General features: G+C 48.0%; 1 long non-coding RNA gene across 1 annotated transcript in view; it reads right to left on the reverse strand.

Annotated features, from left to right (window-relative positions):
- Positions 1 to 1502: 1502 nt before the first annotated feature.
- Positions 1503 to 10057, reverse strand: part of LOC111744874 — a 10537-nt gene continuing 1982 nt past the window's right edge. Inside the window, exons 2-3 of the long non-coding RNA XR_002782369.1 lie at positions 9532 to 9627; positions 1503 to 1566 (exon numbers count right to left, since the gene is read on the reverse strand). This is a non-coding gene — a long non-coding RNA (uncharacterized LOC111744874). The remainder of the gene's footprint in view (positions 1567 to 9531; positions 9628 to 10057) is intronic.

Consider the following 10057-nt stretch of genomic DNA (forward strand, 5'->3'; position numbering starts at 1 on the left):
TTCATACACGTGCCGACTTGATTGAGAAGCAGATGAGAAGACTTAACCCAGAGCCATCTACTTTATTTTTATCTTTTGCTTTCACCCTTTACATAATTTAAAAAATCTCCAAAGAAGCATTATTGTTTTTCACATCTAGGTTTTAGCTTCTGTTTTGATTAAGAGGGTCAACACAAACTTTCTTAAGAAGACCAAGGTGTCTGCATTGCATTTCCTAACACAAAAGCATCAAGCCAAGTGTTTTCCTGTCTTTCTTCATCTCTCACATCTAACCAGTGCCCCCCGCATGCCCTCTCCCCAGATCCAGTAGGAAGGAAATCTGATCACAGCCAAGTCCCTCAGGTCTAGATACTGTCCGAGGACAATGTCCCATGAGCCCTACAAGAATTTGGCTGACTGTGCTCTCAGAGTGGTCAGCTCTGGGCCACCCCCAGACAAGGAGCCTTGAAGTGGCTGTGACAGGCACAGTCCTGCAGTGGGAGAGGAGGAGGGAGTCTTATGTGCTTTAGAAGTCCTGTTTACAGGCCACAGTTTCCTGCTGGTTTTTCAGCTGTTTTTCCTTCTCCCCTTCACACAGAGAAGGCTCCATCTTACAAATAAGTGGGAGTCACTCTACGACTCAGCCAGTAGTTCAGCTTGTCACAATAATCAGTGCTGCCCTGGGCTGTGCCACCCGGCTCCACGTTACTTAGAAGTTGGCTGAACGGTGGGTTTCTTGCGACAGCTTCATTCAACACTCTGACAGGCCTGTGGGCACAGGATGGGGCAGGTTGACACAGATGCTGGCCTCTTTGGGGCCCTGAGCAGGTGTCTGATAACCTCACTCAGACCACCCTCACAGTGAACAGCTCCCTCAGGTTTGAGGTCTGAATGGCCAGTCTTCGGAGAAAACTTGGCGGGGATCTACTTCCTTCCCAGTGTCCACGGGCTGGATGGGGCTTGAGGACAGGAGCTAATGCTGGAGGACCTTGACTTAGGATCCAGCATGGGAGAGCATTGTACTGCCTTTCACTGATGTATCATGGCCACCCCTCTAGGTATTAGTACCCATTTTCATACCAGGAAATGAGCTCAGATCAACGAAACTTTGCCAAATGTCACAAAGCCAGTAGGTCTTAGAGCCAGCCTGATCTGAGGCCTTCTGAGCTCTTAGTCTATTCTCGTACCACTGCACCACCTGCAAAAACAGACGTGATTCCTTGGAGGCCAGAGAAATATCCAATCATCATCGTGAGCTTTCAACTAAGAGCCTTTTCACATCCACTTTCATTATCTTGTTTGCTTCTCTCAATAGACCTCTGCTGGTGTGGTTGGGGCAGATGCCGGACATGGTGCTGGCCTCTCCTCCCTGCTGATCCCACCGACCATGGGGAGCAGGCTGCTTCCAGGGCTGTGTGGGCGTCCATCCTCTCCTGAAAAGCCTGCCTGAGCTTAATGGCCTTCATTTGCACTGTGATCCCATGGGACTCACCTGTTCCAAGAGAAATGACTTCCTCAGAGCACTTGGAAAGGCCCCCGCTGGGCGCTGGATGTGCAGTGCTTGTAGACAGTTTGCGCGTACATGTCCTTAACAGCAGAGGAGAAGGAAAATGTCTGAAAATGTTTCAAAGTGTTATATTTTATCTTAAAAAAGAAAAAAAAAAAACCCATGGAAAATTACACTCTACTTCATCACATACCTGTTTCTTTGTTTTCTTTCTTTCTGAAAATGGCACTAAAATCCGTGCAACATAAAATTGACCAAACTTACCATTTGTAAGGGTACAGTTCAGGGGCCGTAAGGGCGGTCACATTGCTGTGCGACCATTGCCACAGCCACCTCCAAACTTTCATCGTCCTAACCTGAAACTCTTCCCGTTAAACTCTCACTTCTCACCCCCACTGACAGCCACCGTGCTACCTGCTGCCTCTGTGAATGTGACTACTCGTAAGGACTCATATAAGTGGTATCATACAGTATTTGTCCTCTCGCGACTGGCTTTTTCAGTTAGCATAATGTTCTCACGGTTCATCTGTGTTTCAACCTGTGTCAGGATTTCATTCCTTTCTAAGGCGGAGTAACATTCCGCTGTATATAATATCTAATGAAATATGTATATCCCATTTTGTTCATTCATTCATCTGTATCTTTTTTTCTTTTTTAAATAAAATGTCTTAAATTACTAGTTAAACAGATCATTCCCACTTTAATAAGGCCTGACATGTAGGGCCGGGGAAAGGCAAACTTTTCTCTAATGGGCCAGATGATAAATAATTCAGGCTTTTTAGGTCTTATGGTCTTTGTCACCATCACACAACGACACAACTCAGCCATTGGTAGTATGGCTGCCGTGAACCAAACATCAATGAATGGGAGTGTTCCAATAAAACTTTAAAAAACAGGCAGTGGGTTGGATCTGGGGGTCAATATGGTATATCACTAAGAGCACATGCTTCAGTGTCAGTGGGATGACTCAGTTCACACAAAAAACTCCTTTCCTGCCCAGGGCTCACAGATGCAGCAGGGCCGAGAACTAGCCGCCATGCTCTACTCAGAACAAGGCACGGCCCAGATCTTCAGGTCCTGCAGCTGAATCTGGCACCCTCTGGACAAACTCCTTCTCTCAACATGGCTGATTCTCTCTCAAATGCCCCGGGCTCTTCCCAGCACCACCAGCCAACATGCGCCAAACATGTCTGCGAACAGCTCCATGATGATTGTGTACAAGAAGATTTCCTCAGGAGGTCCTCAGTCCTTCTGAAGACCCTGATGGAGATAGATCTTTGGGGAACTGGGCATTGCAACTCCAGATGCCAGGAGCACCTGAAGCCTGGGGCTGGCCCAAATAAGACCTCTATGTTATTCTGCCCCCAGTGAAATCTTTATAGCACCTTGCAAAGTATCCATGTTCATTTTCCCTTCTATAGAGGGATTTTAGTTGGGACTCTTAGCACTTTACCTTGGGCTCTTTGAGATGCTCTCTCCAAATCAGAATGCCAAGTTCTGGGTCAGATGCCTTCTGCCAATAGCTAAGGAGCAGAACACATGAGCCTGGGCACCAGGAAAATGATGCCACCTTGAAAACAAGATTTCCAAGTGGAGACTTTCTCCTCTGCCTCCTGGAGGGCCTTTCAAAAGCTTTATTAAAGTCTAATTGGCATATTATAAGCTATACATAAATTGTATAGTTTGACAAATTTTGACATGTCATATCCATGAACCCATCTTTGCTGATTTTCTGTCTGCAAATCAGTTATCGAGAGAGGATTATTGGACTCTCCAACTTCAGTTATAATTTTCCTGTATGTCAATTTGTAATTTTCTTCTTATAGTACTATCAGATTTTGCTTTGTGTATTTTGAAACTCTATTATTAGGAGCATAAATGTTCAGCATTGTTATGTCCTCCTGATTAATTGATCCATTTATCATTATGAAATGGTCTTGTTTATCCCTGGTGCATGGATCACAAGGCAACATTTGGGTTACTTAAGCTTGGTTTTACCAATTAAGACAACAGAGACTGCGATGAGTTCAATTCACTGAGGAAAGCCAAGTTACTCTTCTGCCTGGCCTACTCCGATGTGCTGTGCCATGCACATTTCCAGTTCCCATCCCATGTTTCTCCACTGAGAGGGGCTTCATGGAAGCCAGATCCAGGGTGGTTGGGGGTCCAGAACTTGAAATATCTTGGTTTATCCCCAGCATACTCCCCAACTTGAAGACCCAGGGGTGGTAAGAAGGTCATGGTAACATCATCTAGACTCTAAATTTATTTTTAAGTGACAATTTTGTTGGAACTAGGGCCCAGACTGTTCAGTGTGCTCTGAGATGGTGTTAAAAGAATCTACTGTACAGGGGCCATGCCCTAGGTTTACAGTTTCCCGACTAATTCCACCATAAACTTAATTGCTTTTTCTTTGGCTTTGAAGCCCTAAGACTCCCTTTGGCACAGGGCTCCCTCCAGAATACACCCAGACTCCTGGCAGGATGTGAAGACTGAATGTCCACGTGCCAGGGCTTCTTGACTCAGTCAGCAAATGGTTACTTGTGCCTGGCCCAGGAGCTGGACTCTTCCTCTTTAGGAGGTGATGTCAGGGAGAAGCCACTTTGCCCAAAACACCTTGGAACATTTGGAAGCAAATGCCCAGGAGTTGCTTCCTCTAAGTCTTATCTCGAGTGCTCTCTCCTGAACGTGAGGATTCCAGCTCATCATCTCATCTGCCCAAGCCCACCCCTCTACTACGATGTAGGAGCTCTGCCAACTCTGCCAGATGTTTTACCTGCATCGTTTCGGACCTCATTTATTCTCACTACACCCTGGAAGTCAGGTGACATTGTACCCAGCCTACAGAGGAAGATACTGAGTCCTGGGTGAAAGTAAAGGAGTTGTGAGAGATTATGTGGCTAGGAGGTATGGAACTAGGGCTCCAGTTCAGGTTGTCTGATTCTGACAAAGGGCTCCTTCCATTACTCTGCACAAACCTGTATTAGTTTCCTAGGGGCTGCCATAACAAATTACTGCAACCTTAGTGGCTTAAAACAACAGGACTTGATTCTTTGTCCAGTTCTGGAGGCCAGAAGCTCAGAATCAAGGTATTGGCAGTGCAGGTTCTTTCCGGAGGCTCTGAGGGAGAATCTGTTTTCTGCCTCTCTCCAAAGCACTGGAGGTTACTGGCAATCCTTGTCGTTTGTTGGCTTGTAGGCACATCACTTCAGTCTGGGCCTCGCATGGGTCTTTACGTGACCTTCATCATGTGATAACAATGAAATAAGCTGGAGAGTTAGAGGCACTATGGGAAAGGTCACCTAAGATGAAAGGAGGGTTCAGAGTTAGGGCTCCTGGGCTGAGCCCTGGACAGTCGCCTGAGGCTTTCCACACCTGAGTTTCCTCGCCTGTAAAATGGGAATCGTGAAGGTATGCACCCTTTGAGGTTCTTATAAGAGTTAAATGTATGTAAAGTGCTTAGCCCCATGCCTGGCATAATTAAGAGCCCAATTAATATTAGCTCTGAAAAAATATGATCGATAAGATGGAATAACACCCAAAGCCTTACGGTGGTGGACAAGACCTTCAACGATATAACCCCCGTTCTTTCTGATCTCACCTCCGACCGCTCGCCCTCTGCGTTTCAGCTGCCCTGCTCTCCTGGCTGTTGCCTGTGTCTCCCCAGGGCCTTTGCATTTGCAGTTCGTTCTGCCTGGCTCGATTCTGGTCTTTAAAGGTCATTTGATTTGAGGCCTTCCCTGACGTCCCTGTTTAAAATATCACCCTATTTAAATAAATAAGTAGATAAATAAATTAAATTTTGACCGTAGTCCTTCTGTGTGTTCCCCTTCCCAGCTCTTCTGGTCCCATGGACTGCTTTATTTTTTCTTAGCACTTATCATTAATGGATATATTTTATATTTATGTATCTGGTTATTTATTTCTGTTCTCCCTCCGCCAGAGCACAAGGTTCTCGGGACTCTGTTTTGCTCATTGCCAAATCCCTAGTGTCCATGACAGCGACTGGCAGATAGTAGTTCTCAATGACTGTTAAATGCACGCATGCACGCACGAAGGGATGGGAGCTGGCCGATCAGCCCCAGTGGGTAGTTCGGTCCATGTACACAACCTTGTCCCATTAGCCATCTTTTGAAGAGGGAAATGCTAGTGAGCATCCACCATGTACTCCAGGCACTGTGCTCGGTACCTCATTTCATTTTCCATCTACTTTTAGAGGCGGAGAAACGGGCTCAGAGAGGTTCGGTTCCTTGCCTAAGATCACACAGTTCATAAGGCGGGAGATGGAATTCAAATCCGTGTCCACCTGTTTTCCACCACCCTGAGCTGGAGTCTCCCTCAGTTTTGGATTCTTGAGGAGGAAAATTTGGGTAAACATGGAATTTGCCCTCATCAGGGGGTTCCATGGGAAACTCTCCAACCTCAGCTCCCAGAAGTGGGTCCTGGCCTCTGCAATTCTTGGCAGGAGGCATGAGCTGTGCCTGGACCATCCTGTCACTGACCTTGAAGAAGTGTCTACGGAGACTCTTTTAATCTAAAATCTCCCGCAGCTTCTCGCCGCCCACATCTTAAATTGTGTCAGCAGAACCCTCTCATAGTTGCCATTCTTCCCGGCGTTCCTGACTCCAGCATTCTCCAACATGGCCCTCTGCCGCATTCCCGCCTCTGGGGCCCTGGGGCAGGAGGCGTCAGGGGTGGGAAGGACCAGGAGGCTTCGGCCACTCCGCCGGGGGCCGGGGGCAGCAGCTCCTCTGCGGTTTTGTCTCAGAAAACCCACCTCTAGGAAAGGCTCCGAATGCTGCCATGAGAAGGGGGAGTCCTTCGAGGCACATCTGGAGTCAGGGGCCACAGGATCGTGGTGCAGCACGTGCAAATCCAACTTCAGAGGCGACTGGTTCACTGCACAGGCCAGCAGAGTCATCTTCCCGCCGGGGGTGGGTCTGTGCTCAGACAGTGGGGCCCCCACATCCTGGATCTCTGAGTCCACCCTGCATTTCTCCCTCTTCCGCTGTGGAGCCTTCATTAGAACCAAGTCGAAAGTGCTTGCGAAGCCAGCGTACAACTTCTTCCTGGCTCTAGGCCCTCTGTGCCCACCTGGACGGTCCATCCCAGCCTCCCTGCCAATCCACTGCCTGGTCAAGACCTGTTTCAGCTCTCAACTCCATCTCGAAGCCTTCCCAGGTTAACCCGTCCAGTGCAGATCCCTCCAAACTGTACTCCCTAAATCAGTGGGGGGCTGAGATCTCTCTAGTTCACAGATCTGATGAGAACACAGTCTCTTGCTCAAGACAAGCCCACGGCTTGTTTCGAAGCTCTTGGGGTCCCGCCTTGCTGTGCCTCCATCCTTATCTTCGCCACTCCTGACCTCGAGAGCCACCCCAGCCACTGCAGCCCCTCTGGCCACTTTCTTCGGCCTGGCTTTCTTCCTCTTCTTCCAGGCCTTTGCCCATGCATTTCCCGCCGTGTGCTGCATTGAATGGCATTCTCTCCACATTCATTCATACCTTTCCCAGAACCTAGGATCTGACCTTGTTTGGGAAGAGGGTTGTTGCAGATGGAATTTGTTAAGATGAGGTCCTACTGGCGTAGGGCGGGCCCTCGATCCAATATGACTGGTTTTCTCACAAGCAGAGATGCAGAAACCCATGGGGAGAAGGCCATGCAAAGACAGAAGCAGACTCTGGAATGACGCAGATGCAAGCCAAGGGGTACCAAGGGTCGCCTCGACCACGAGACGTTAGAACGAGGCAAGGACATCTCCTTCTACAGAGCGTGGCCCTGCCGACACCTTGATTTCGGACTTCTGTTGTTTTAAGCCACCAGTTTGTGGTACTTTGTGATGGTGGCCCTAGGGAACTGCCCTGTCACAGACGCTGCTTCTCCCCTCCTCCTGACCCTTTAGCCTTGCCACATCAGACATCACTTTCCAGCCTTGCCCAGCCCCACTGGGTCCTTCCAAAACACATGACATTTTTTTCAGATCGTAGCCATTTTCGGTCTATTCTCCACCACCTCCCAACTCCCCATTTTCCCGCCCCCGACTATATTTGCCCTTTGGGCAAATATTTGGAAACCTGGCTTTCTGAGCTGTCCCAGGCAGATCTAAGCTTGTTTCTCAGGGCATCTACCAAGAGAAGAATTCCCCGGAATGGGTCCTGTGGTTGTACTCGCCTCATCCCTTGAACTCCTGACCATCCATCCCCTTCCTCCCGCAGGGTTGGTGTCCCAGCCTTGCTGGGACACTTCTCTTCCAGACTTAGATGGAAACTCACACCTCCAGGTGTGAAATCTGAAGTAGCTGTCAAGGGGCCAGATGATACAACTGGGACCAGCAACTCACAGGGAAATTTGACCAATGGGACGTGGGAGGGAGCTGGGCAGATAAGTCCTCCCTCTTTCTCTCTTTGGGAAGCTACTCTGGAGTGCATTTTATCCTTGTAGTGACGCTGGAGAAATCCTGTGTGCCCGGCTGGGCAACCTCCTGGTACAGCCGTGGCCAGTGGGATGCGGCCACTACAGCGCTGTTTCATAGGTGTGTCCTCACCCGCTTTCCCTTCCTTCGTCCTCACTGCCCTGGGCTCGCACCTCACAAAGAAATAGAACTTCCATCTTTGCTTTAGGTTTTGCTTTCTAGAGGGGCCCGTTCTAAAACAGTGGTCAAAGAAGATTAGGAAATAATCTTGACCTTTCAGGAGCCACAGTGTCCACGAGCATGCCAAAGTCCTGAGTTAAAAAAAAAAAATCTGTTTACCTTACAGGCTAACATTTATTGAACATTTACTCTGTGGGAAACACGAGTCTAAGCATTTTACATACATTGACTTGTTAAAATTCCCATTGCGACCCTCTGAGGCAGGGATTATTATTATTCCATTAGACAAACAGGGAAACTGAGGCACGGAGCACTTAAACAACTTGTCCAAGGTAACACAGTTAGTGAGTAGAGAAGCCTGGCTTCTAACCCGGGAAGGCGGGCTCCAGAGGGTGTATTCACAATCACAATGCTATACGTACTCGCTTTAGCTCAGAATTGCCTTTATTTTTTGATGATGGATTTTAAAAAACCGTATCGCCTGTTCATATCAGCTGAGCTGGTTGTACTGAAAACGGTTTGCTCTAAGTTTATCTCGATTTCCTGCAGGGATGTGGTGCAATCACCAGAGATCCTTCTGCCCTTATCTGCTCGGGGACCGAGCCCAACACCTTTATGAGCTCATGACTCGGCACTACGGTTAATATTTGTAAAAAGGGAAGGAAGGAGAAAAGGAGGGAAAGGTTGTCCTTATAAAAAGACCAGGATCCCTGTCTCAAGGGCAGGAACCCTGGACAGAAATTCAGTGCCACTTTTAATTCTTGGTTAGGACCCCCAAGTATTTATTACACGGATAGCCATCAATCGCTATACTTCTTTGTAGCTTCTAAACATGGGAATGGCCAAAAAGAAAGTCAGAAGAGGCTGCTGTGATGACGAGACATGGTCGCTTGGCTTCTGGGAGTGGAGCTGCCATGCACAGTTGCCTAGGTTGTGCACTGCACAACTGTAGGGGTTGCTGTTCACATGACTGTAATTGCACAGTTGGCCTGAGCGGGGACCATATTGTATAGCAACCACAATGCTGAGGTCTGGGTGGGGTGGAGTGAGGGTAATTGCAAAGCCATAATCATTACGAACACAATCAGGCTTATCTGAGTGGCTCAGGGTGTAGTCCATGTCATATCACAAAGCACCAGGAAGTTCTGACACTGGCGCCTGGAAGCTTGCCCTGTCTGAGGCGAGGCCTGAGTTCCAGCGGGAGTGTCTGCAGTGGCATCACTGACGACCTGGCACCGAGCACCCACCTCCTCCCATGTGGAGCTCTGACTTGCCTCTGTCAACGTTTGGGGCTGGATTATTCTTTGTTGGTGAGGAGAGGGCTGTCTTGTGCATTATAGGATGTTTAGCAGCATCCCTGGTGTCTACCTTCAGTCATAAATACACTAACTGTCCCCGGAAATTACTAAGTGTCCCTAGGAAACAAAATCGTCCTGGGGTGAGAAGCACTTACCTAGAGGTTAGAGCAGTGTTGTCTAATATAGCAGCCACCAAGCCACATGTGGCTCTTGAGCACTTGAAATGTGACTGGTCCAAACTGAGATGTACTCTAAGTGTAGAACACACACCAGATTTCAAAGAGTTAGTACAACAACAACAACAACAACAGAATGTAAAATACCTTAATAATTTTAAAACGTTGATTATATGTTAAAATGATCCTATTCTGGATATATGAGGCTAATTAAAACATAACACTAATTTTACCTGTTTCTTTTTACTTTTTTAATGTAACCCCTGGAAACCTTAAAATTACATGTGCATCTTGAATTGTATTTCTGTTGGACAGGGCTGGGTTAGCTTGTTCCTGCTTGCATTCAGTACTTTAGGAAACATTGTGAAATTAGTTTGCTAGGCCTGCCTTGGTCTGGCCCACACCCCACCCTGGCCTTGACCCCCGCCTCCCTCTCCTGGGGAACCTTCTTTCGCATCTGAGCACCTGAAGGCCCTGGTCAGGCCCACCTCCTTTAAAAATGTCC

The sequence above is a fragment of the Pteropus vampyrus genome, unplaced genomic scaffold (genome assembly GCF_000151845.1).
Source record: "Pteropus vampyrus isolate Shadow unplaced genomic scaffold, Pvam_2.0 Scaffold143, whole genome shotgun sequence".
NCBI lineage: Eukaryota > Metazoa > Chordata > Mammalia > Chiroptera > Pteropodidae > Pteropus > Pteropus vampyrus.